At 42.4% G+C, this 26934-nt stretch overlaps 1 long non-coding RNA gene across 3 annotated transcripts in view; it reads right to left on the bottom strand.

Moving 5' to 3' along the window:
- LOC103348321 (uncharacterized) overlaps positions 1–25685 on the bottom strand; it is a 115893-nt gene extending 90208 nt beyond the window's left edge. For 2 of the 3 annotated variants that reach the window (XR_016216871.1, XR_016216870.1), the window contains exons 1-2: positions 25252–25651; positions 21262–22508 (exon numbers count right to left, since the gene is read on the bottom strand). This is a non-coding gene — a long non-coding RNA (uncharacterized LOC103348321). Of the gene's footprint in view, positions 1–21261; positions 22509–25251 lie in introns of all 3 variants that reach the window. The other variant, XR_016216872.1, reaches the window with a different exon arrangement.
- Between the last annotated feature and the right edge of the window lie 1249 nt (positions 25686–26934).

The following is a 26934-nucleotide window of genomic DNA, read 5'->3' as shown; positions in this document are numbered from 1 at the left end:
AATCAAAATGAGATGGCTGTTTGAAGCTAAATCACCAGTATTGGGAAATATGTCTCTCTTTATTTATTTATTTTTGACAGACAGAGTTAGTCAGTGAGAGAGAGAGACAGAGAGAAAGGTCTTCCTTCCGTTGGTTCACCCCCCAAATGGCCGCCACGGCCGGAGCTACACTGATCCGAAGCCAGGAGCCAGGTGCTTCCTTTCTGGTCTCCCATGTGGGTGCAGGGCCCAAGCACTTGGGCCATCCTCCACTGCCTTCCCGGGCCACAGCAGAGAGCTGGACTGGAAGAGGAGCAACATGGACAGAATCTGGTGCCCCAACCAGGACCAGAACCAAGAGTGCCGGTGCCGCAGGCAGAGGATTAGCCTAGTGAGCCACAGCCCAAGCCAGGGAAAGGTGTCTCTCAAAGAAGCAAGAACAGTAGTTACAAGTTATATTGGCAGCTGTGGAAGATATAGGAGATCCATGGCCTTTTTGTCTTTAGGCTAGAAATGATTATGATAGTACTGGACCCTGAAGCAAATGCCAGGCTGCTTACACTTGGTCTTCCAGGCTTTGTGCAAACTTTATATTTTGTGAAGATCTTAGGAATATGCTCAAACAATTCCTTTTTCTCCTATGTGAATGTACTGTGGCTTGTGAAAATATTTTCCCTAGCATTGATTACTGATTTCTCAAAGAAAGAGGAGAACAGAAAAAAAGGAAGGAAGGAAGAGAGAGAAAGAAAGAGGGCAGGGACGGGGTGGGGAAGGAGAGAGAGGAAAAGAAAGAGAGAGAGAGAGAGAGAGAGAGAAGGAAGAAAAAGAAAGAAAGGGAAAAAAGGGCGGGAGGGAGGAAGGGAGAAAAGACAGAAGGAAGGAGGGAGGGAGGGAGGAGGAAAGGGAGGGAAGAAAAATGTGTGCTCAACCACGTCATTGTTGTTTTGTGACTTTGGAAACAAGTTATATCTTGTGTTTTTGTGTCTTTTTATTATTGTCTAATTTCCAAGACCAAACCCGTCCTGAAAAGCATGATTTTCCACTTAAAACTAAAAAACCATTTTGAATAAAGATTGTTATTTTTTATGCTTAACATTACAACAGCATTTTTAATCCTTTGTCATAGGCACAATGTCTGCTTCGCTCTCCACCAGTTACATCTCTGAATCCTGAGCTGCCTCACTCGGGTCTGCACGTGTGTCTGTGTTCCTAGAATAAAACTGGAGGACATCAGTTGCAGTACAGCTGTGCCCCAGCAGTAGAAATAGAAAACACAGGGTGAAGAACGAAACTAAGCAACCACTGTGTCTTTCTTCAGTGGCTAAGTGGAAACACTTCTGCCTAAAACCATTGCCGTAAAAGCAGTTAGAGGGAATACATTTTAAAATGGGACATATCACAGATTCAACCCCAGAAAGCATGAATTTCTAGCTATATGTTGTACACATGTTAACAACTGTGTTTCACAGAAAATATCTAGACGTATAATTAAAAACGTATATTATTTGCCTTGCTCAAGCCTGTGGATAGATGATGTGACAACTATTTTCTGCTAATGGTATTGCTTTTGTGTTGTTCTTCTATTTGAAAGGAGTTGATCCTTTTAAATAAACATGGTGTTTATTGTTCTTTTGGGATTATTTCATTGGTATAAATAACAAATTTCTTTTAAAAATATTATATAGTGTCTTACAGAAAATAAGGCCTTCCTGAATATTTTTCAAATGTATGGATACAGGAAAAAAAGTTGAAATTTGATCTTGTTGAAGTATTCGAGTTGTATTTCCTTGAAATTTATGTTTGTAGGGCTAGGCTGCAGCTTGCAACGCCAGCATCCCCTATGAACACAGATCAGAGTCCCAGCTACACCACTTAGAATCCAACTCCCCGATAATTCACCTGGGAAAGCAGCAGAAGATGGCCAAGGTGTTCGGGCCCCTGACACCACATGGGAGTCCCAGATGGAGCTAGTTTCAGCCTGGCCCAGCCCTGGCCTTTGCAACCATTTGGGGAGTCAACCAGCAGATGGTCTCTCTGTCCCTCTCTCTAACTCTTCCTTTCAAGTGAAAAATAAATTAGTCTTTTTAAAAAAACTTCTGTTTGTGATAAACTCTTAACCCGAGGTATACTTTTGAAAACATACTAACTGGTATTGTATACGAGTTGCATTTTAAATGCATTTGATCGATATTTAAGAGACTCTTGTAGTGAACCCATGTGTAAATTCACCATGCCTTTTCAACATGGATAAGCAGCCCTTCATTTATCTCTGTTGTTAATTTGTATTCCTTAAAGTAGAGCACGCCCACAGTAAAGAGTATTGTAATCAAAGGGGTTGTCACCAAGAATATAGTTGAAATTCTTTCCATGGCCCTCCATAGTTTGGTTCTTATCTGTCTTTGTATTGGTTCCCTAAAGTGCCAGCTCCACATGATCTTGGAGTGTGCCAGCACATAGCTAAGCAACCAAAATGAATACATAAAATCTTCCTCTGTACAAGGCTGGCCACATGCCGCAATCACAAAGCACTGCACTGTATTTGGCTACCTGTGATTACTGGACATTAAGGGCACTCTGCCCTGCCACTTGGCATGGCGCCAGGCTCAAGAGCCTTCAACGGCCATCTCAAGCCAGTGTTGGTCGAGTGCCACTAACACAGTGCCTTTGAGAACACACAGCTCTCTCCCATTCTCACTCAGTAGAGAACAGCTCCTGAAAAGCATAGGTTTATTTTTAAAATCTTTGTTGAAGCAAGCTGGAGAAGAGAGAGTAGGAATGCAGAAGGAAAGGGATGCTACAACTTTATAATCAGTCAGCCAGCCTCCTACCTCCTTCCTGTGTTCTCGGGAGAGTTTCTTAACCCCCTAAGACTTGAGCGTCCTCCTAGATAAGCTGGAGCTAGAGAGATTGCTTAACCAGTTGGGTGCTGTGGGCGGTAAGAGGGAGAAGAGGGGCTGGCGCTGTGATGTAGCGGGTAAAACCTCCGCCTGCAGTGCCAGCATCCCAAATGAGTGCCATTTCAAGCCCTGGCTACTCCACTTCCGATCCAGCTCTCTGCTATGGCCTGGGAAAACAGTAGAAGACGACCCAAGTCCTGGGGCCCCTGCACCCGCGTAGGAGACCTGGAAGAAGCTCTTGGCTTCTGGCTGCGGATCAGCGCAGCTCTGGCCATTGCAGCCATCTGGGGAGTGAACCAGCAGATGGAAGACCTCGCTCTCTGCCTCTTCTCTCTTTGTGTAACTCTGACTTTCAAATAAATAAATAAGAACATAAATAAAGGACAACATAGGGAGCATAAGTATTGCTTCATAATTATTGTGATTGCTGTGTTTCTATTGTAACAAGCCAGTGTTTAAACATTTATGAAATGATAAATGAAATGATAAATCTAGGCTTGGCAATACGTATGTCATAGGCAGCAGGATGAATTTCAGTGGCACAAAATGTGATCTCCATCCTCCCAACCCTGAAAACCTTTAAAACTTGTGGTCACCATGTGTTTTAAGAGATGTGCTTTTGCCGAGAAAGAAGTAAAGCCTTCAATATCAGATCAGGGATTGAAATTCAGCACCATAGACTTTATTCTCTTTTCTACTTCATAAAGAAATGTAGATATTTATTTAGAACTCAATCCCTCTTCCCCATAACCCGTATGCTGCAGGGAACTGACTTGGATAGCAAAATTAATTGGAATATGAGAAATCCCATCCCCCTCTCAACAGTGATTGGTTAAAGAATCCAGGCCTCAGCCATTAAGGATATTTCACTCCATGACACAAGGATTGATTTAACAATGAATCAATGAGATGTGAGGAGAGAAGCAGCAGCAGTGAGAACACCCCTATGATGCTACCATAGCAGCACAATTCATCAGAGTTCCCAGGTGCTGCACTTTGGAATTCATTTCCAAGTTTGTGGGGCCTAAAGGATATTGTCTTGGTTGGTTTTCTGTGGCTATAACAATACCATAGACTGGGTAATTTATGAAGAAGAGAGGTGTATTTAGCTCACAGCTCTGGAAGCTGGGAACTCCAAGAGCATGGACTTCTCTTTCTCTTCTTATAAAGCCACACATGCTATTGTGGGCTTTTTTCTACCCTCATGGCCTCACCTAATCCAAATTACTTCCAAAGGGCTCCACCTCCAAACAACACTGATATTTGAGTTTGGGGATTAAGTGCCCAACAAACGAGCTTTGGGGACTTCCATTCAACCCGCAGTAGATACCAAGACAGACTGATTCTTGAGAGCCACAGCTGCTTCATCAGACAGTTTTGGCCAAAGGATTCCCCTACAACTGCATGGCATGTGACACTTCCACCCAGTCTTTCTCCCTCTGTTCTTCACTCCATGTCAGATTTGCATTGGGATCTGACTGTTCTTCCCATTTTTCCTGCTCCCTGTCTATTTCTGTTCACACAGGCATTTTCTCCAGTGAAAGAAAGCCCAGGACATCTAACCCCATCTTTTTTTTTTTTTAATCTTTTATTTAATGAATATAAATTTCCAAAGTACGACTCATGGGTTACAATGGCTTCCCCCCCCCCATACCGTCCCTCCCACCCACAACCCTCCCCTTTCCCACTCCCTCTCCCCTTCCATTCACATCAAGATTCATTTTCGATTATCTTAATATACAGAAGATCAGCTTAGTATACCTTAAGTAAGGATTTCAACAGTTTGCTCCCACACAGAAACATAAAGTGAAAAATAATAGATGATTTTTTTAACTTTTATTTAATGAATATAAATTTCCAAAGTACGATTTATGGATTACAATGGCTTCCCCCACATACCGTCCCTCCCACCCACAACCCTCCCCTTTCCCACTCCCTCTCCCCTTCCATTCACATCAAGATTCATTTTCGATTATCTTAATATACAGAAGATCAGCTTAGTATACATTAAGTAAGGATTTCAACAGTTTGCTCTCACACAGAAACATAAAGTGAAAAATAATAGATGATTTTTTTTTAAATGATGATGAAATCAGATCAGACCTATTGTCATGTTTAATCCCAGTGAGAGTCAAGTTGGGAGTTGATAATTTCTTTTTTTTTTTTTTTTTTTACAGAGGATCAGTTTAGTATACATTAAGTAAAGATTTCAACAGTTTGCACCCCCATAAAAACACAAAGTGAAATATATTGTTTGAGTACTCGTTATAGCATTAAATCTCAATGTACAGCACATTAAGGACAGAGATCCTACATGAGGAGTAAGTGCACAGTGACTCCTGTTGTTGACTTTACAAATTGACACTCCTGTTTATGGCATCAGTAATCTCCCTATGCACCAGTCATGAGTTTCCAAGGCTATGGAAGCCCCTTGAGTTCTCCGACTCTTATCTTGTTTAGACAAGGTCATAGTCAAAGTGGAGGTTCTCTCCTCCCTTCAGAGAAAGGCACCTCCCTCTTTGAAGACCTGTTCTTTCCACTGGGATCTCACTCACAGAGATCTTTTTGCCAGAGTGTCTTGGCTTTCCATGCCTGAAATACTCTCATGGGCTTTTCAGCCAGATCTGAGTGCCTTTAGGGCTGATTCTGAGGCCAGAGTGCTATTTAGGACATCCGCCATTCTATGAGTCTGCTGAGTATCTCACTTCCCATGTTGGATCACTCTCCCCCTTATTTATTCTATCGGTTAGTGTTAGCAGGTACTAGACTTGTTTATGTGCTCCCTTTGACTCTTAGTCCTTTCATTATGATCAATTGTGAACTGAAATTGATCACTTGGAATAGTGAGATGGCATTGGCACATGCCACCTTGATGGGATTGAACTGGAATCCCCTGGTATGTTTCCAACTCTACCAATTGGGGCAAGTCAGCCCGAGCATGCCCCAAATTATACATCTCTTCCCTCTCTTATTCCCACTCTTATGTTTAACAGGGATCACCTTTCAGTTAATTTTCAACACTTAAGAATAACTGTGTGATAATTACAGAATTAAACCAGTCATATTAAGTAGAACAGACAAAAAAAATACTAAGAGGGATAATGTATTAAGTTGTCCATTAACAATCAGGGCTATGCTGATCAAGTCACCATTTCTCATAGTGTCCATTTCACTTCAGGAGGTTTCCTTTTTGGTGTTCAGTCAGTTGTCACCGATCAGGGAGAACATATGGTATTTGTCCCTTTGGGACTGGCTTACTTCACTCAGCATGATGTGTTCCAGATTCCTCCATTTTGTTGCAAATGACTGGATTTCATTGTTTCTTACTGCGGTATAGTATTCTAAAGAATACATATCCCATAATTTCTTTATCCAGTCTACCGTTGATGGGCATTTAGGTTGGTTCCAGGTCTTGGCTATTGTGAATTGTGCTGCAATAAACATTAGGGTGCAGACCGCTTTTTTGTTTGTCAGTTTAAACTCCTTTGGGTAAATTCCAAGGAGTGGGATGGCTGGGTCGAACGGTAGGGTTATATTCAGGTTTCTGAGGAATCTCCAGACTGATTTCCATAGTGGCTTGACCAGTTTGCATTCCCACCAACAGTGGGTTAGTGTCCCTTTTTCCCCACATCCTCGCCAGCATCTGTTGTTGGTAGATTTCTGTATGTGAGCCATTCTAACCGGGGTGAGGTGAAACCTCATTGTGCTTTTGATTTGCATTTCCCTGATTGCTAGTGATCTTGAACATTTTTTCATGTGCCTGTTGGCCATTTGGATTTCCTCTTTTGAAAAATGTCTATTGAAGTCCTTGTCCCATCTCTTAAGTGGGTTGTTGGTTTTATTTTTGTGGAGTTTCTTGATCTCTTTGTAGATTCTGGTTATTAACCCTTTATCTGTTGCATAGTTTGCAAATATTTTTTCCCATTCTGTCGGTTGTCTCTTCACTCTCCTGACTGTTTCTTTTGCAGTACAGAAACTTCTCAATTTGATGCAATCCCAATAGTTGATTTTGGCTTTGAGTGCCTGTGCCTCCCGGGTCTTTTCCAGAAATTCTTTGCCTGTGCCAATATCTTGAAGGGTTTCTCCAATGTTCTCTAATAACTTAATGGTGTCAGGACGTAGATTTAGGTCTTTAATCCACGTTGAGTGAATTTTTGTGTAAGGTGTAAGGTAGGGGTCTTGCTTCATGCTTCTGCACGTGGAAATCCAGTTTTCCCAGCACCATTTATTGAATAGACTGTCCTTGCTCCAGGAATTAGTTTTAGATCCTTGATCAAATATAAGTTGGCTGTAGATGTTTGGATTGATTTCTGGTGTTTCAATTCTGTTCCATTGGTCTATCCATCTGTTTCTGTACCAGTACCATGCTGTTTTGATTACAACTGCCCTGTAGTATGTCCTGAAATCTGGTATTGTGATGCCTCCGGCTTTGTTTTTGTTGTACAAGATTGCTTTAGCTATTCGAGGTCTCTTGTGCCTCCATATGAATTTCAGCATCATTTTTTCTAGATCTGAGAAGAAGGTCTTTGGTATCTTGATTGGGATTGCATTGAATCTATAAATTGCTTTTGGGAGAATGGACATTTTGATGATGTTGATTCTTCCAATCCATGAGCATGGAAGATTTTTCCATTTCTTGGTATCCTCTTCTATTTCTTTCTTTAAGGTTTTGTAATTTTCATCGTAGAGATCTTTAACGTCCTTGGTTAAGTTTATTCCAAGGTATTTGATTGTTTTTGTAGCTATTGTGAATGGGATTGATCTTAGCAGTTCTTTCTCAGTCATGGCATTGCTTGTGTATACAAAGGCTGTTGATTTTTGTGCATTGATTTTATATCCTGCCACTTTGCCAGACTCCTCTATGAGTTCCAATAGTCTCTTAGTAGAGTTCTTTGGATCCTCTAAGTACAGAATCATATCGTCTGCAAAGAGGGATAGTTTGACTTCTTCCTTCTTGATTTGTATTCCTTTGATTTCTTTTTCTTGTCTGATGGCTCTGGCTAAAACTTCCAGAACTATGTTAAATAGCAGTGGTGAGAGTGGGCATCCCTGCCTGGTGCCAGATTTCAGTGGAAATGCTTCCAACTTTTCCCCATTCAATAGGATGCTGGCTGTGGGTTTTTTATAAATTGCTTTGATTATATTGAGGAATGTTCCTTCTATACCCAATTTGCTTAGAGTTTTCATCATGAAAGGGTGTTGAATTTTATCAAATGCTTTCTCTGCATCAATTGAGATAATCATATGGTTTTTCTTTTGCAGTCTGTTAATGTGGTGAATCACATTGATTGATTTGCGAATGTTGAACCATCCCTGCATACCAGGGATGAATCCCACTTGGTCTGGGTGGATGATTTTCCTGATGTGTTGTTGTACTCTATTGGCCAGAATTTTATTGAGGATTTTTGCGTCTATGTTCATCAGGGATATTGGTCTGTAATTTTCTTTCAGTGCTGCATCTTTCTCTGGCTTAGGGATTAAGGTGATGCTGGCTTCATAGAAAGAATTTGGGAGGATTCCCTCTTTTTCGATTGTTCTGAATAGTTTGAGAAGAAATGGGATTAGTTCTTCTTTAAATGTCTGGTAGAATTCAGCAGTGAATCCATCTGGTCCTGGGCTTTTCTTTGTTGGGAGGGCCTTTATTACTGTTTTAATTTCTGTTTCAGTTATGGGTCTATTTAGGTTTTCGATGTCTTCATGGTTCAATTTTGGTAGATTGCATGTGTCCAGGAATCTATCCATTTCTGATAGGTTTTCCTGTTTGCTGGCATACAGGTCCTTGTAGTAATTTCTGATGATTCTTTTTATTTCTGTGGTGTCTGTTGTTACGTTTCCTTTTTCATCTCTGATTTTATTGATTTGGGTCTTTTCTCTTCTTTTTTTAGTTAGTTGGGCCAATGGGGTGTCAATTTTGTTTATTTTTTCAAAAAACCAGCTTCTCGCTTGGCTGATTTTTTGTAATGTTTTTTTGGATTCAATCCTGTTAATTTCTTCTCTGGTTTTAATTATTTCTCTTCTCCTACTAGATTTGGGTTTGGTTTGCTGCAGTTTTTCTAGGTCCTTGAGGTGCGCTGAAAGCTCATTTATTTGGTGCCTTTCCAATTTCTTGATATAGGCACCTATTGCTATAAATTTGCCTCTCAATACTGCTTTTGCTGTATCCCATAAGTTTTGATATGTTGTGTTGTTGTCTTCATTTACTTCCAGAAAGTTTTTGATTTCTCTTTTGATTTCTTGAATGACCCAGTGTTCATTCAGGAGCATGTTGTTCAGTCTCCATGTGTTTGCATACTTTCTGGGGTTTCCTGAGTTGCTAATTTCCAGCTTCATTCCGCTGTGGTCTGAGAAGCTGCATGGTATGATTCTAATTCTTTTAAATTTGCTGAGACTTGCTTTATGGCCTAGTATGTGATCAATCCTAGAGAAGGTTCCATGCACTGCTGAGAAGAATGTGAAGTCTGTAGATGTAGGGTTGAAAGTTCTGTAGATATCTGTTAGATCCATTTGCTAACCCCATCTTAATGTCCGCTTCTGGAAGAACACTGACTGACCCAGAGGGTTTCCTGGAAGCTTCCAGGAAATAAACTTCATTGTTCCTAAGACTTTTGGGTTAAAAAAAGTTCTCTCTTCCTCTGGATTTCATGAATGCCATGAACAGCCTAGAAAGGGATTCCTACCAAGAGTTCTCCTCTCCAGTTCAATATCCCTAGATTCTTCAGTTTCCTTTTATCATAAGTGATTTTCAAACTCTTGCCATTCTGTTAGTAACTACATGAGACCAATTCAGTAGAGAGAATGGAAAATCTAGTAATAGTATGTTTGTATTACTGCTGGCTTCTCATCCTACAATATAATATGGTTTGAAGTCTCAGAGAAACTAAGTTTTTAAAGAAATTTGGTAGACAGCTTTAAGTATTTGAAAGACTGACATACAGAGTGCAGCTACAACATTTTTATTCATTCATAAATAGAGCAAAAGAAAATCTCAATCTCTGAGACAGATTAAGTGAAGTCTAACCCCAGCTCTGCCTCTGACATGCTATGTGTACTTGGGAAATTCACTTATTTCATGCATGCTCCTAATCTGTAAAGTGTTTCTCTGTCTGAGAGTGTTCTAGGAATTACTTGTAAAGCACTTACAGCAATCCCACCACAGGGTAAGGGATAAGGAAGTGTTCAATAGTTAAGTATTTTTAAGCACCTGTTATGTGCCCATCCCTGGCCATCCTCAAATGTAGAATCAGGACAAGCAAATGAATATCAGAGCATCCCTTTTAGCTGAATATTTCTAAGAGCAGATGAGTTGCACACGCATACAAAAATAATCCTGCTGACTTTGGCCAGGTAAGTATCGGGGTGTTGACAGGAGGATTTCACCCCTCAGATTTCAGCACTTACTTCTGGATTATACAAGATGTCCAGTTAGGCCGGATCTGGTGGCAGAGTTTCCCCTTAAAGGACCAGATGATAGCCGCTGTAGTCATTACAGGCCATGCAGGTTAGGTTGCATGGCCAACAAATTTGCTGTTGTAGAGTGAAGGTATACACGAATAGGCGTGGCTATGGCCATGTAAAACTTTATTTATAGACACTGCAATGTTACTTCCATATAATTTTTTTGTTGCAAAATGTTACTTTTCTTTTACTCTTTTGAAGCATTGAAAAATGTAAATTCTATTCTTATCCTAAATATTAAGATTAGGTCTAGGAGTCTTAGTGTCCTACCTCCTACTACCCCCACTTCTGTGCTAAATGAAATGAAGTGTAAGTGAGGGCCCTAATCATGTCAACTTTGGTTGAGAATTCCAATAACAAGTACACACCTCAACAGAAGGACTAAAACAGAACCATTCCCACCATTACTGGCACAAAGGAAGTTCTTAGATATAAGAAAAAGAAAAATCGCACTGAGCTAGCATTTTGACACAACTTTCTTGACTTGAATTGATCTGAATATAGTCTCTGCCCTTTCTGGATAACAATTCCTTGATCATAAGAGAATCTTGGACTTGTTCCTGTGTTCTCTGATTCCTTTGCAGGGTAGCATCATATCTTTCAATATTTGTTTACAAGAATATATTGGAAAATTCACAGAAAAATGAGGGGAAAAAGTTTATTTTGTGAAATAAAATTGAAACCCATGCACATTTTTTTCATAATATGCATTTCCAAGAACTTTTTGAAGATTTCTTGTAGTATTTGGGATATTTGTTTAATTTTTAATTCTCCTTTTCTTCCCTAAAAAATAACTATCCCAAAAGGCAGATCATATTATGAATTCTATCAGTTCTCTTTACTGGCATTAAAGCACATATGTATTTCAGGAGTTGCTGACATGCTACTCTTTATTAAAAATTCTTAACACTGGCCAGGAGTGGCCTGGCCCTAAAGGAGATGTGTGAGCAACCCTGGGTTACCCACTAACACAGATCAAGAAACCACATCAGAATCCCAGAAACTTTCTCTCTCTCTCTCTCTCTCTCTCTGCTTGTCAAATAAACAAATAAATTTTTACAAAATGAGCCACAAAATCTGAACCACAACAAATCTCTATACTCTCAGTGTACTTATCAGTATTTGGATCTCTGTGTTGTCATTGGTTTATTCAAAACTTAAGCCAAGATCAAATAAGACAAAGAAGTGAAACCCTTTTCTTGGTCTATATTAACTGAAAGTGAAAATGCAGGATAATAGTGGTTTTAAAAACAGATACAAATGTGCTTCTTGCTTACCTAAATGAAATCAGCAGGTATAAGAAAGCCAGGGCTATGATGGCAGTTTCACAAAGTCCTCAAGGGTCCTGCTTGAGGTCCCTTCTAGTTTCCCTAATGACTTTCCCTGTCGCTTCCTCTTTCCAATCTCTAGAGAAGTCCACTTTCCAGTCCACGATGGGAGAAAGAACAAAAATGAACAGATTCAAGGGCACACATGGTCACCTCTCAGGGAAGCCGCCAGACCTTTCTGCTCACATCTCATTGGCCAGCATTCAGCCATAAGACTCCTGGACATAAGGAAGTTGGAACACCACAGTTTTCCTGAAAGACCAAGAAAATGCCTTCTGGGGGATGATAAACTACGTTTGCTGCTCTTGGAAGGCAAGAGACTCAACAGTGGGAGTCATTCTCTCCATAGAGAAATCCTTCCGTCTGAGCAGAGAGCCCTCTGCACCCTCGGATAACCAACTCCAAGGAGAACGAACCATGGCCACCAGAACTGCAGTTTACTAAAGGCAAAGGTCCCAAGGCATTTCCGTCTGATTTCACTGTTGCTAAACACTTTCCCTGTGTTGGACCCCAGTAGTCCCAACCCATGAGAATCTCTTCTAGCCAAATCTCACATTTACGAATCATGAAGGCATGGATTAGACATGTGTTCTTGCTTTGAGATGAAATATTTGAAATTTCTTGTAGGTATAAATTAAATATATCTTCTTTTCTCCACTTCTTCAACCTCTACATTGTTTCTAAAATTCTCTCAGGATCTCTTGTTTGATCTAAATGTCACATCCATTCATTTTTTTTTTTACTATATTTTACACTTATGGGATGATCAACTTTGCATTTAAGAAATAAAAAAAATATCAAACTTTATCCTCACTGTGAGTATAGGTTACAGTGAAGCAAGTAAATACATTCCAGACATCTGGACACCATTAAATTCATATTGCTCTGACAAAGTAAGGTGAAGATGTGAGAGGGTGATTCACACACTCAGATAAATGAGCTTGACAGAGAGACAATGGTTTTTGTGGTTGGAATTATCTGATAGTTTTCTTTTTTATGGTGAATAAACAATGTGGTTAATTCCCTAGTCACTCTTTCCTGTATTTTTGTTTAAACACAGACAAGAGTTCCAGCGAATGTAACATGCAAATAATATATAGACTATTGAATTAAATGCGTAGTCCCACCCTTGTTTGGCACTGAGCTCTCTCTTTGTACATTTTCTCCTAAAATATTTGTAAAACAAATAGTGTAAGAAATAGGTTTTAAACTAGGATAAAAGCTATATGTTACAGCATAAACTATTATTTCTTGTTAACTTTAGTTTAAGCCAAAATATCTAAAATACACAGAGATTTCCAAAGTAGTTTTGTAACAAGTTTCTAATCCCTTATCTCCAGGAAATTTTGAGTTTTCTTTAGCATATCTGCCTATCTATTTATCTATCTATCTTCCTACATACCTACATATCTACGTGGTTTTTTTTTAAAGAAAAAAAAGCTACTCCATTTCACCTATACAAGATACTTCAAAAAGTTCATAGAAAAGAGAATTCAAAGCTAACTTCCACCTAGCGGCGCCGGCACACCAGGTTCTAGTCCTGGTTGGGGCGCCGGATTCTGTCCCAGTTGCCCCTCTTCCAGTCCAGTTCTCTGCTGTGACCCGGGAGTGCAGTGGAGGATGGCCCAAGTGCTTGGGTCCTGCACCTGCATGGGAGACCAGGATAAGCACCTGGCTCCTGCCATCGGATCAGCGCGGTGCGCTGGCTGCAGTGCGCTGGCCAGGCCGGCCATTGGAGGGTGAACCAATGGTAAAGGAAGACCTTTCTCTCTGTCTCTCTCTCTTACTGTCCACTCTGCCTGTAAAAAAAAAAAAAAAAAAAAAAAAAAAAAAAGCTAACTTGATTTAGGTGGAAAATATTTTGAGATCCATATTTTGAGATCCATGCATACAAAATGTCTTCAAAATGTTTGTGGAAAATGTATATTATGATAAATTTATGCATGAATTTTAATTCCCATGACTTTCTAAAATCTCCTTATACAGCAAAAGCCAGCTATCCAGGACTGAACAAACCCCACCACACACACACACACACACACACACACACAATCATCCCTGAACCTCTCCAGATGCAAGGTCTCAAAACTCTTGGGCTCAGCTGTCCCTGACCTAAAAGGCTCTACTCTTCTGGACCTTTCTCCTAAGCATCATCTCTCTTCCCTCAAGGCAGGCTTGACATGAGGAAAGTCTTGGTTTCTCTTTGATGATTTGGCTCTACTAAGAGAATTGCAGAGAAGCTGGTAACTAACAGCATGAAAAGACTCTAATTAATTCCCTTTCTCCCACCAGGCACTAGACATATGCAGCCTGTGCTTCAGCTAAACTCTAAATAACCAGGAAATGTCAGGAGAGAGATGTGACATCCACATTCCCAAGATGGCTTGGTGCAGAAAAGCACTGGCTGCGTTCTAGGAATCCCACGCTTTTGACAATCTGACATGGGCCCCTGATGATAGTGCACAGTACTTCTCCACAAAGGCCTTCAGATCCACCCATACCTTTGCTCTTCTCCCCTTGCTTTGCCCTGTCCCCTCCACACAATACAGCACCATTATTTCCATCTTCCTCCAGGTTGCCATCACTCCAAGCAGAAGATAACAGTAGGTTCAGCTATTCTTGGTTCACTCTGTATGTTTTTCCTACCCTGGGGAATATTCATAGCACCTGTCCAACCCACAGCTGTTTCACTTCTACCACCATGTATTGTCAGTAAAAATGCACAGCCTGCATTCTTAGGTAAACACCTTACTTTTGTCAGGAATTTACCTATAAATGCAAAGTTCTATTTTTAGCCCAAGCCAAACAATGGTAGGATTTATATAAATCTTTTGATGGAAAAAAAAGCCACTTGACTGATAGAAACTTCAAGTACTTACTACATGCTACAAAAGTAGTATTTAAGGTTATACCTTTAATACAATTCCAGAGAAGTGGGTATTGTCATCCCTGTCTTACAGATGAGACCTTGAACTTACATATGTTGCTGTAAGTCACAAATCTTGGGCTAGATCCACAATTTGAACTTGATTGAGCAAGCTATTCTACACTACACTAAGCACCAGCTACCTCTTTAATTGTATTTTTCATACTGATTTGGCCCTTCCTTTCACCCATCTTCCTACATAATTGTTATCTCTGTAAACTGCCATTCTCATCACTGTAAGAGACATTTCTTTTCACGCTAAGGTAGTTTAAGCTAATGCTGCCATACTGCGTTGGGCATGAAGTAAGCCCTTCTTCCCCTTGTCCCTCCAGGGCACTCCTGGGCAGTTGTATGCCAGAGGCTGGTCATATGGGGTGTGTCTCAAGAATTGAAGGAAGGTTGAGATTGTGGACAGCTGTACCTTTATGAGGGTCAAAATCCTAGGACTGTGAACAGAAAGGAGGAAGTTTACCCAAGAGCTCCATGCTATTACACAGCGTCCTTCCCTCCTCCCACCTGAGTCATCAGGGAGTTCTGTCTGTTTCCACAGGTTCCAGATGAGCCATATCCACAGCAACGCTGCAGCGCCTTGTGAAAACAAGCTATGCTTTGGAACCAGACACTCCAGGGTTCAAAACTTACTTATGTAAATAGAATGCTATGTTTTTCCAGTCATTTGGGGATTAAATCAAAAACCATGAAAAGTACATTACATGTCCATTCCTTTGGCATCTCCCCTAATGATAACTCCTCTTACTGCCATCTTCCTGATGTAAAAAGACCTCCCCTGAGGGAAGAATCAAGCCTCACCCAGACCCAGAGGGCTTCTGATCAGCCTCTAGTCTCTTCCTGCCGCTGCTCAGGGCTATCTTCCTATCCTCTGGCCCTTTCACTTCTCAAGTCATCTTTTTATTCAGTTCCCTACCAACCTATCTCCTATATCTTCAGGAAGATTTGCATGCTTGTAAACCAACACAAAGCCTTCAGTTTGTATAGTACCAGTATTTAGCCTGAATTGCATGTTCCACTTCTTGCTTTTATATCCTGCCATGCTGTTTTCTGTTTGTCGTCCTCTAAGACGGCCTGTGACCCCAGCCCCATGGCATTCAACACAACAATTACAGCAGAGTAAACAGGGCCACATCACATGGTCCTATTTATGCAGGTGCCTATTCTTTCAGAAACACACAGAACAGCAGACCCAGTTTAGTATCTAATACAGATATATTGACGGGACTTGAATCTGATTTCTCAGATTGCAGGGTAGGGCTTCCAGGAAACCAAACTTTGGGAATTGCCCCTTTTTTTGCAGTACAATTCAGGTTTACTTAAGGATTAGGCCAATGGCCACCCACCAAGTCTGTGAAAGTCAGCCTGTGAAATATCCCTAACAATTCCTGTCTCTCAGTTTCTGCACCTTGTACAGTCCCCTCCAACAAAGGATAAAGACCAGTCCATGGGGCTAGCGCTGTGGTGCAGTCTGCGATGCCAGCATCGCATGTGGGCACCAGTTCTAGTCCTGGCTGCTCCTCTTCAAATCCAGCTCTCTGCTGTGTCCTGGGAAAGCAATAGAAGATGGACCAAGTGCTTGGGCCCCTGCACCCACATGGGAGACCTGGCAGAAGCTCCTGGCTCCTGGCTTCCTGGCCATTTGGGGAGTGAACTGGCAGATGGAAGACCTTTCTCTCGGTGTCTCTCTCTCTCACTGTAACTCTATCTCTCAAAAAAAAAACAAAACAAAACAAAACAAAACAAACAAACAAACAAACAAAAACCAGATAAAATCTTAAAAATCTCAAAAAAAAAAAAAAAAAAAAAAGACCATCCCGTGTAATTGATAGATGGCAGGGGGAGTGAGTTGGCCTCACTCTAGAGGCTAGATCATAGAAGTCATCGTGGCCTCTGTGTTTTCTTGGATCAAACACTGGGTGAAGCCAGTAGCCATGTCTTGTGGACGGTTGGGTAGCCCAGTGATCCACCCGACACTCTGGCTGCAACTTCAGGGGAACCCGTGAGCCAGAGTAACTCATTTATTTATTTATTTATTTTTATTTGACAGATGAGTTAGACAGTGAGAGAGAGACAGAGAGAAAGGTCTTCCTTCTGTTGGTTCACCCCCCAAAATGGCTGCTACGGCCGGAGCGCTGCGCTGATCCGAAGCCAGGAACCAGGTGCTTCCTTCTGGTCTCCCATGCGGGTGCAGGGCCCAAGCACTTGGGCCATCCTCCACTGCCTTCCCGGGCCACAGCAGAGAGCTGGACTGGAAGAGGAGCAGCCGGGACAGAATCCAGCACCCATATGGGATGCTGGCGCTGCAGGCGGAGGATTAACCAAGTGAGCCATGGCGCCAGCCCCTAGAGTAACTCATTTAAACTGCTCCCACATTCCCGAGCCTCAGAAGCCCTGTGAAAGATAGTGTTGTCTTTGACACGTTTTCTGCTCCCTGTTTTACAGCCACAGATCCCCAGTGGAGCCCCTCCACTCCCAGTGGCCTACCTACACGCCCTGCAGAGATGTCTTCCAATCCACTCAGCCCTCTGAGGTCAGGCAACTTTACTTAACATTGGAAACAAAGGACATGGACTTTAATATCATTTGACTGCCATTTTATGACTAAAGGACACATCCAATAGAGTCAAATCACCTAACTTTCCTTAGGTATTCCAAGAATATCAGATTTGACTATGTTGACATTGGCAACAAAACAAGATATACATTTGCATTCGTTTTTCTAGAGAACCTAGAGTTTTAATGGGATAATTCGAAATAGTTTGAAGAAAGTTACAGCAACTGGTGTTTTGGAAGTCATATATCACTAGCTACTATAAGCCACAAAAATGAAATTAAACCATGAATCACCTGATAATGATGTTTTTCTCATCCAAAAAGAATATCTTCCACAATAAATTGATACAGTATACAAGTTGCAATTCACACATTCCACTGTCTTCTATTGACTACCCACAGTGTGTCAGGTGATTGTGTTAGGGATATAAAAAATATTTATAAGAATCTGGATAGTCTAGAGAGAAAACAGTAGTAATTCCAATCATTGATTCACTGTTTTGCACTCCACTTGATCTAGAAAATGCAAACTCGCAAACACACTACATATGTTTACATATTCACATATATATCTGCAATATGTACCTTTAAAATCAGAAATATTTGTAACTATTCAGTAGAGACAAAGAAGATGATTAGAAGTGAAACAAATCCCAAGAAATTTAAAATTAGGCACCTCAATATAAGTTAGAAAGAAATGACAGGTAGCAGCACATCTGTATGACTGACACCAGCAAACACCAGGCCACATCTTAGGTCCTTAATCTTTATTTACACCCCTATTCCACCCTGCCTGACTTCCACACAGCTTCACGCCTCGTCTCTGCATCCATTTATGAAATGGGCAAGTGGAGCTCCCTTCAGCCCAGCGCCCTCTTGCTCAGGTCTTCCTTACTGTGTTGTAAGATCCAAGAATCTGAATTTCCTAACTTTGACTGCTCGCAGTCTTTTAAATATAAAGCAACACAGTTTATTTTTTTTTAAAGATTTATTTTTATTTGAAAGTTAGAGTTACACAGAGAGAGAAGGAGAGGCAAAGAGAGAGAGAGAGAGAGGTCTTCCATCTGCTGGTTCACTCCCCATTTGGCCACAACAGCTGGAGCTGCACCAATATAAAGCCAGGAGCTTCTTGCAGGTCTCCCATACATTGGTGCAGGCACCCAAGGACTTGGGCCATCTTCTACTGCTTTCCCAGGCCATAGCAGAGAGCTGCATGGGAAATGGAGCAGCCAGGACTCGAACCGGCGTCCATATGGGATGCTGGCACGGCAGGTGGCAGCTTTACCCGCTATGCCACAGCACTGGCCCCATGGTTTACTTTTTTTTTATTTTTAAGATTTTATTTATTTATTTGAGAGGTAGAGTTACAGACAATGAGAGGTAGAGACAGAGAGAGAGGTCTTCCTTGTGTTGGTTCACTCCCCAAATGGCTGCAATGGCCAGAGCTGCGCTGATCCAAAGCCAGGAGCTCCCTCCCAGTCTCCCATGCAGGTGCAGGGGCCCAAGCACTTGGGCCATCTTCTACTGCTTTCCCAGGACACAGCAGCGAGCTGGATTGCAAGAGGAGCAGCCAAGACTAGAACTGGCACCAATATGGATAATCCTGGCATGGCAGGTGGAGGTTTATCCTACTGCACCATGGCGCCGGCCCCAACAGTTTACTTTTAATAGCAACTTGAAAACACTTGTGAAAATTTACAGATGTTGCCTTTTTTCCCCCTCCCTATGAGAAAGATGATATTTTTAAATGCTAATAAACATTGAACTCTTGAAAGGGTTTGTACTTTAGAAGAATCATGACCTGGTGAGCAGTTTTCATCTGCCCTCAGAAAATGGGTAATTTCTTCATCATTGGGTTTTTATCCAATGTCATCTTAACTGATGGTTCATCCCTCCCTAAAAGTTAGATGATAGCTAGTGTGGAATTTGCTAGCAGCAATCTGCATTTGGACAAAACAAGCTTAACGATCAGTCTCCTAAGCTTGCTTCATTTTCCCCACTCTTAACACTAAACTCATGAAAATTTATGTTTTTTATGACAAATTTTAACTATAAGAGATAAAGAAGCAAACTATTAAAACAAAAGCCACATTGTTATATATTACTACTATTCTTAAATGGCATTACTTATTAAATACTAACATATATGTGTGTGTGAGTGTGTGTGTGTGTGTGTGTGATTAAAATACTTCCTCAATTCTAATTTATAGTTTTCCCTTCTTTATCGCATAATGTTTCTCAGTACAGGAAGTCCAATGTCATGTGTAAGATATTTCCCTTAAATTCCAGCTTTATTTCTGAATTTCTGTAAAGCATTAGCTCAAATTCTTAACTTCTCTATATTTTAGGTTTGGGGACCATAAAATCACTAGCCCAGAGTACTTGGCAATTTGCTTGACAGTTTCATCATGGTATCACATGGGAAGTATGTATTTCAAAATAATGGTAAGCAAAATTGTGCAGGTTTGGGAATGGGTATGCTAAGATTCTGCAAGAGTTAGAACACCTTTGAGGGGCTGGTGCTGTAGTATAGTGGGTAAAGCCGCCGCCTGCACTGCCGGCATCCCATATGGACGCCAGTTCGAGTCCCAGCTGCTCCACTTCCCATGCAGCTCTCTGCTATGGCCTGGGAAAGCAGTGGAAGATGGCCCAAGTCCTTGGGCCCCTGCACTGAACCAGCGGATGGAAGACCTCTGTCTCTCTCTCTCTGCCTCTCTTTCTCTCTCAGTGTAACTTGGACTTTCAAGTAAAAAAATAAATCTTAAAAAAAAAAAAAAACACCTTTCAAAATACTGTGAACCTTCCAGTGCAAACAACAAACTCAGATCCAAGGTCTATCCCCCTCTTACTGTAAAAGAAAGAAAAAACTCAGAATGACAGATATCTTTTCTCAGCTGTTAATCTGATGGTGATACATATTGATACAGAGTATAGAATGGCATGGATTACAGTGAATAAAGTATTATGATATGAGGATAGGTTAGCATCACCTTCATTTCTGTACTATTCTCTTTCCAATGTCTATTCCTCACAGTAATTGGACGAGAAGTGAGGAATATCAAGAATAAGAAGATGGGAAATTTCCATAAAGGAGTGGAAACGCATGAAAACCCCTGGGAGAACTTGAAAGGATACGGACGAAAGCTCAAAGGTTGGACAGAGAGGGAGGGGTCTCTCTTGGGGGACTTCCTGTGGGAGTTTTCCCACTCCTGATTAGGGCCCTCGTCTTTTAAGTGGGACTATTTCTGTTTCATTCCTTGAGAAAAAAAATCCTAGGAGAGAGAGTCCCTGCTATACAGCAAAAAAAGCCACTGCCCAAGCCTCTGCACAAAATGATTTGCAGTGAATGCCAATGCTACCTGCTCAGGTTTTTTTTTTTTTTTTTTTTTTTTTTTTTTTTTTTTTTTTTTCCTAAGCTCTTTTTTTCCCCCAATTTTTTGCTGGCTTGTTCCCAGGGGTTGCTTCCTCCCCACTACCCTGCATTCTATCCCCTCCCTACTTCCTTGTATTTGTTTTTCTTGTAGTTCTACATTCTTTTTTGTTTATCCTCTGAACCATCACATCCTGTATTAGTCGAGGTTATCACTGGGTGTCAACTCCCATCTCGACCGCTTTCATTTTCTTCTGCCACTTTTTGAAAAGGGGATTTCAATGAATTATTTATGGATTTTTTTTTTCCTCCCAAAGGGGTGATTGCTCAGATTTTCTAAGGACAGCAAGGGCCAGGCGGCACTATTCTGAGTTCCATCAGCTGGAGAGAGCTGGCAGGCAGCACTGCCCCTCCGTCCCTTTGTCGAAGGATAAAGGTGAGCATGCAGACAGCCTCATGCTCAGCACCCTCATCTCAGTTCACAGAAACTCCTTCCTGATCACTTCACATCATCGGCTGCAAATTCGAACATGAGAGAGAGAAAAGAAAATGCTGAACTCCACTCCTTCTCAGGACACTAAATATCGTAAAGTTAAGCTCAGCCCGAATCCTATGGTAATATTAAATGATGGCTTTTGGCCGGCGCTGCTGCTCACTAGGCTAATCTGCTTGCAGTGCCGGCATCCCGGGTTCTAGTCCCTCTTCCTTATACTATCAATATCCATTTGTTAGTATTCATACCTGTAAATCAGAGGTCAACACAGTGTCACCTGGTTGGCTTTCAAGGTGTTACAGGCAGAAGTCAAGTTGTTAGCTAAACTGAGTCCTCATATGCAGGCTCTGAATAGAAATCACCTCTCAGTTCACTCAAGTTGTTGGCAGAATTCAGTTCTTGGCGCTTGTGAGACGGAGGACCCCAGCTCCTTGATGGCCGTCAGCTGCCTGCCTTTCTCAGTTCCTTAATTTGCCTGAAATCCTTCTCATAAAGCCTTCTATCAGTAGCAGTTGGTAGGATGTGACACCATAGAGAATTCTGCTGTTTCCTCCTTAACTTTATTTTAAAAAATACCATACATTCCTGGTTTTTCAAGCCATAAACACTATTCTAAATGGGCTAAAAGAACTTCTATGGTACTTCTTTTTACACCAGCCCAGGCAGTCAGAGGTTTCCTGCCTGTCCCAGGGTTTGAAGCACTTAGTACAGGATCCTGGTCTTCAGGTTAAGGATAAACGCCACAGTGAGGGGACGTTAAATTACTTATTACAAATGGAGGATGAATGGGAAAGTGGGGTTAGATGTTGAGCTGTGGCTTCTTGTGCTAACTCCTTGGCAGTGTGCCTGCATCAGTGTGCTTTGTGTGGCCGCACTGGAACAGCCGATGAAGAGAAGAGGTGGGTTTTGGCTCATGCTTCTGGTGGTTCCAGGGCTTGCCTCTGGTGGTGATCCTCTTGCTGGAAGAGTCCCAAGGTGGCACAGAGCATCGCATGGCAAAGACAGGAGAGACAGGGAGCATGTGTGTCTGTCTATGGGTCTCTCTCTTGATTCTAAGTCTACCACGAATCAGTGATGGGATCTCCACTCTGACAATCTTCTGTAATCTGGGTCACTTCCCGGAGGCTGCAGTTCTAGACACTCGAGTTGGATGAAGCTTTCTCCCGCTTCTCACCCCACAGTGGAGATGAAATTCCAGCACATGAGGCCGCGGGGGACTCTCGGGTCACAGGCCAACCACGGCCATGCTCACAGCTCAGGTGAGCTGCTGGTCAACTGCAGCAGCTTCCACACCAGACAGTGGATGTCCGGGAGCAGGGATTCCTGCTCTCCCCCCTTACAGTAACACTCGGGCTTCTTTTCCTTCACAACATTACAAAAGTCACATTAAAAATGCATGTTTTTCCAAATGTTAGGTAGGAACTCATGGCACCAGTAGCAAAACAAGGAAGGCAAAATTAAAAGCAGAAGCCACCTTTTTGAAGGTACAGGAGAGCTGTGGAGGCAAAGAGAAATGTAGGAGAGTGTAGAACCGCAGGGAGGAGAGATGACTGGCAGCTGCTCTCCCCAGGGCATTGCCCATTCAGGGACAGGGAAGCCAGAAAGCTTCTAAAAGAGACAGGAGAGGCCTCAAATACACAGCTGGAATTCCCCTCCGGACGTCTGCTGGATGTAGATGAGGTGTATGAGAATGAGAGGCTAAAAAACAGAAGCAGAAAGCCTTTGAGAATCATCAGAGCTTCTGCAGTACCAGGAGATTAAAAACAGGAGTTCAGGACCTGCCACGTGGGGCCAAGGAGGGCTGCTTACCTGGCCTCAGTAGCATGCCGAAAATTAAACTGAGATAGATCATGACCCAAATGCAAAAGATAAAACAGCACAACTTCTAACAGAAAACAGGAAAACATCTCTACGACCTTGGAATAAAGTTTCTTTTATTCTCCCTCCCAGCTCTAAAAATATAGTACTCCATTTTGCTTCAAGAACATTTTGGCATTCTGACAAAGTCTAATCTAATAATGAGGAGTGGGGTGGGGGTTATCACCGGGGAGAAGAGGCAGCTGGAACTGCAAGGGTGCGTGGATGGGGGCTTCTCATCCAGAGTCATTGTCCCTAAATACGTTCCACATGTACTCTTGTGCCTCATGTGATGTTTCAATGAAACCATTAGTGTGGGAGCAGGCATTTGGTCTAGCCGTTAATATGCCTGCATCCCATGTTGGAGGACCTGGGTTCAATTCCTAGCCCCGACCCTGGACTCCAGCTTCCTGCTAAGGCACACCCTTGGAGACGACAGGTGATGGCTCAAGTAATTGGGTTCCTGCCACCTATGTGGGAAACCTGGATGGAGTTCCTGGCTCCTGGCTTTGGCCAGTGTGGGCATTTGGGGAGTGAACAAGTAGTTGGGAGTGCGCTCTCTCTCTCTCCCTCATTGCCTTCCACCTCTGAAATAAATAAAATGAATACGAATGAAATTCTTACTTTTCCAACTATACAAAGACAATCGCATGCTGCCAACTGTGCAGCTAACGTCAGGAGACGTAGGCCTCTTCCTTGAAGCAGTGCTTATCCACTTTTCTGAAAATGAAGAGGTCGGTCTACAGTTTGTTTTTCCACTTCCAGATTTACTGAAAAGTAAAGTTTAATGGAATGAAAAATAGCCAGGGGCCGGCGCCGCGGCTCACTAGGCTAATCCTCCGCCTAGCGGCGCCGGCACACCGGGTTCTAGTCCCAGTCGGGGCGCCGGATTCTGTCCCGGTTGCCCCTCTTCCAGGCCAGCTCTCTGCTGTGGCCAGGGAGTGCAGTGGAGGATGGCCCAGGTGCTTGGGCCCTGCACCCCATGGGAGACCAGGAAAAGCACCTGACTCCTGGCTCCTGGCTTCGGATCAGCGCGGTGCGCCGGCCGCGGCGGCCATTGGAGGGTGAACCAACGGCAAAGGAAGACCTTTCTCTGTCTTTCTCTCTCACTGTCCACTCTGCCTGTCAAAAAAAAAAAAAAAAAAAATAGCCAGAACATTTACCACACCAGCTGATGCTCCTTTCCAACAGCCCTAGCTGTCCTACGTAGAGACAAGACACATCGAGGCAGTGTTGAGAGGCTCAGTCCCAGCCCTGAGCTATAGCCACCTCCAAGAGCGGCCCCTCCCACAGCATCACAGCACCAAGCAGGGCATTCAGACGGGACCTGTTTTGCTCTCTCTGCCACCTGTACGCACATACAGGAGAGAACTCGGATGTCCAAGCAATAACACGACCTGATGAAGACCTGATTTCAAATTTCAGTGTTTTTAATTGGCCTCTCACACAGATCCCTGAGTTCATGGAGCGAGGACAGGAGTGTCTTTTTATTTTGAAAATGCTTGGAAACATGAACGGTTTTGATAGAATTGCTGAGTGCTTCTGATATCCACGATCACAACACAGAAACCACTTGAAATTTCTAGAGCACTCCAACAACTGCAATGTGCTCCAGTTCCAGTCGTGGAATGACACACTGAAGACGACAGATAGTTCTGGCGCGTCAGTTCCTGCGCTTATCCTACATGTGTCCCCGTGCAGAGTGCTCTTTCTCACCCTCCTCATCTTACCCCTCTACTGTTTTTCCAGAGAGTGTTGGCTGGCGCCTCTGCCCTCTCACCTTCCCCTGGATGACAGTGGACCACATCCACCTCATACAGCTCTTCACCCTGGCCGACTCCTTATAAGGTGGCTTTGCACAAACGCCAGAACTATCCCCATATCATTTTTCTTCAGTGTGTGACAATAGCACACTTAGCAGTTTCTAACTAGTAGGAACAAGGACACAGCCTCAGCCATTTTAGCTCCTGCCTGAAAGCAGATAAAATTCCCTGAGGGACCACTTTCCGGGCCAGCCCTCTTTCAAGAAACCAGCTAGGTCCCTCGCCTTTATTCTTCTCCACTCTGCCCTCTGCATTCTTTTCCAACAAACTGGCACACAGAGAGGAAGCCTGAAAAGCCCACGAAAAACCTGTATGGACTAGCTCAGCTCTGCCCACCGCCCTTCCGTCCGACCCTTGACCCTTAGCCCAGCCTAAGGTATATAAGAGCTGTGCTGTCTGCCATGTGACTGGTCTGTGTGCACACTAGCAGTCAGCCACCTCTGAGAATTCATTTTTCTTCTTGAATAAATTCATTTTAGCTGTGAGTTCGCACCCTGTCTCCTCTCCGTTCTTCCCCTCTTCCTTATACTATCAATATCCATTTGTTAGTATTCATACCTGTAAATCAGAGGTCAACACAGTGTCACTTGGTTGGCTTTCAAGGTGTTACAGGCAGAAGTCAAGTTGTTAGTTAAACTGAGTCCTCATATGCAGGCTCTGAACAGAAACCACCTCTCAGTTCACTCAAGTTGTTGGCAGAATTCAGTTCCTGGCGCTTGTGAGACGGAGGACCCCAGCTCCTTGATGGCCGTCAGCTGCCTGCCTTTCTCAGTTCCTTAATTTGCCTGAAATCCTTCTCATAAAGCCTTCCTCTTCAAGTCAGATCCTCTTCATTCTTCAAATAGCTCTGATTTCTACCATCAGCTTAAATGGTCCCATTATAGTGGGCATTTGGTGTAGTGATTAAGGCGCTGCTCGAGATGCCTGCGTCCCGTCCCGTATCAGAGTGACTAGATTCAAATAACAGCTGCACTCCAGGTTCCAGTTTCCTCCTAACGTGCTTATTGGGAGGCAGCAGGTGATGTCAAGCAGTTAGGTCCTTGTCACCCACACGGAAGATTCGGACTGAGTTCCTGACATCCTGCTCGGCCCTGATTGGTGCAGGTATTTGGGAAGTGAACCAGTGAATGGAAAAACTCTCTCTCTCTCTCTCTCTCTCTATGTCTTTTTCTGTCTGCATTTCAAATAAGTCAAATTAATTGAGTGGTCTTTCTTAAAAAGCTTTGTGATTAAATCAGGGCCACCCAGACAGTTGCCTATGTTTAAATAAACTCTGCCTTGAAAAAGAATACAGTCACACGTGTGACACACCAGTGAGTGATGTCACATCGTATTTACAGGTTCTGAGGGTTAGGAGGAAACATTTATACGGGCACCTTAGAAATTCTCATACATAACACGTCATCCAGTTTGGTTTTTGGTTTTTTATTTATTTATTTATTTTTATTTATTTTTACTTTTTGGCCATATGTCTAGTGGAAATACCTGAGTGTGTGGATTTGACCTTGGACCAAGGTTGAAGTAGAAGTATCCCAGATGAGTGGGACATGAGGACATTTGGGGTGTTAGCATCTCTCTTCTCACCTCCTTCAGCTGGTTTCTAGTTCTCATTTCCTGCTCATAGTGTAACATGCTATTTTATTACATTTGTATTTCTCTGACCCATACAATGTTTCCCATATCTCCGAGTACTCCTTAATGAAATTTCAGTTTATAGGGGCTTCTGGAAATTTCTTCCTATGTCCCTCTCAGCACCTCTTCACAGAGAAGGCGAAAGCAGACATCTTGCCTTAGGGTTCCTTGGGGTCATCTTTCCTGACTGTGTTGTTTGCTACTTTTGGCAGCACAGGTGCCTAACAAATTCCCAGCTGGGCATTAGCTGCTTCCCCAAGGACTGCCTCAAACAAAGGTTTCCAAATACACAGAAAAGGAATGATCATTAAGGAGGAAAAGACTGATCAATCGAATTACATCAAAATTGAGAACTTCAGTTCTTCAAAACCTCTGAGAGAGTGAGAAGGGAAACCATGGACTGGGAGAAGAGTTTTTCAACACATATATCTTGCAAATGTAAAGCACTCCTTTAAATCAATAGGGAAAAGAAAAGAACCCAATAAAAAAACAGACAGCTGTCAGAACAGGAAGAGACAATATCCAAACAGAAAATAACGTATGAGAAACCATTCAACTTCATTAGTCAATGGGGAAAATGCAAGTTGAAAAGCATAATGCAGACACCAC

The sequence above is a fragment of the Oryctolagus cuniculus genome, chromosome 11 (genome assembly GCF_051225735.1).
Source record: "Oryctolagus cuniculus isolate XC-2025 breed Fujian yellow rabbit chromosome 11, ASM5122573v1, whole genome shotgun sequence".
Classification (NCBI taxonomy): Eukaryota; Metazoa; Chordata; class Mammalia; order Lagomorpha; family Leporidae; genus Oryctolagus; species Oryctolagus cuniculus.
Note: the sequence above shows the minus strand (reverse complement) of the source record. Positions and strands in the feature narration are given on the sequence as shown.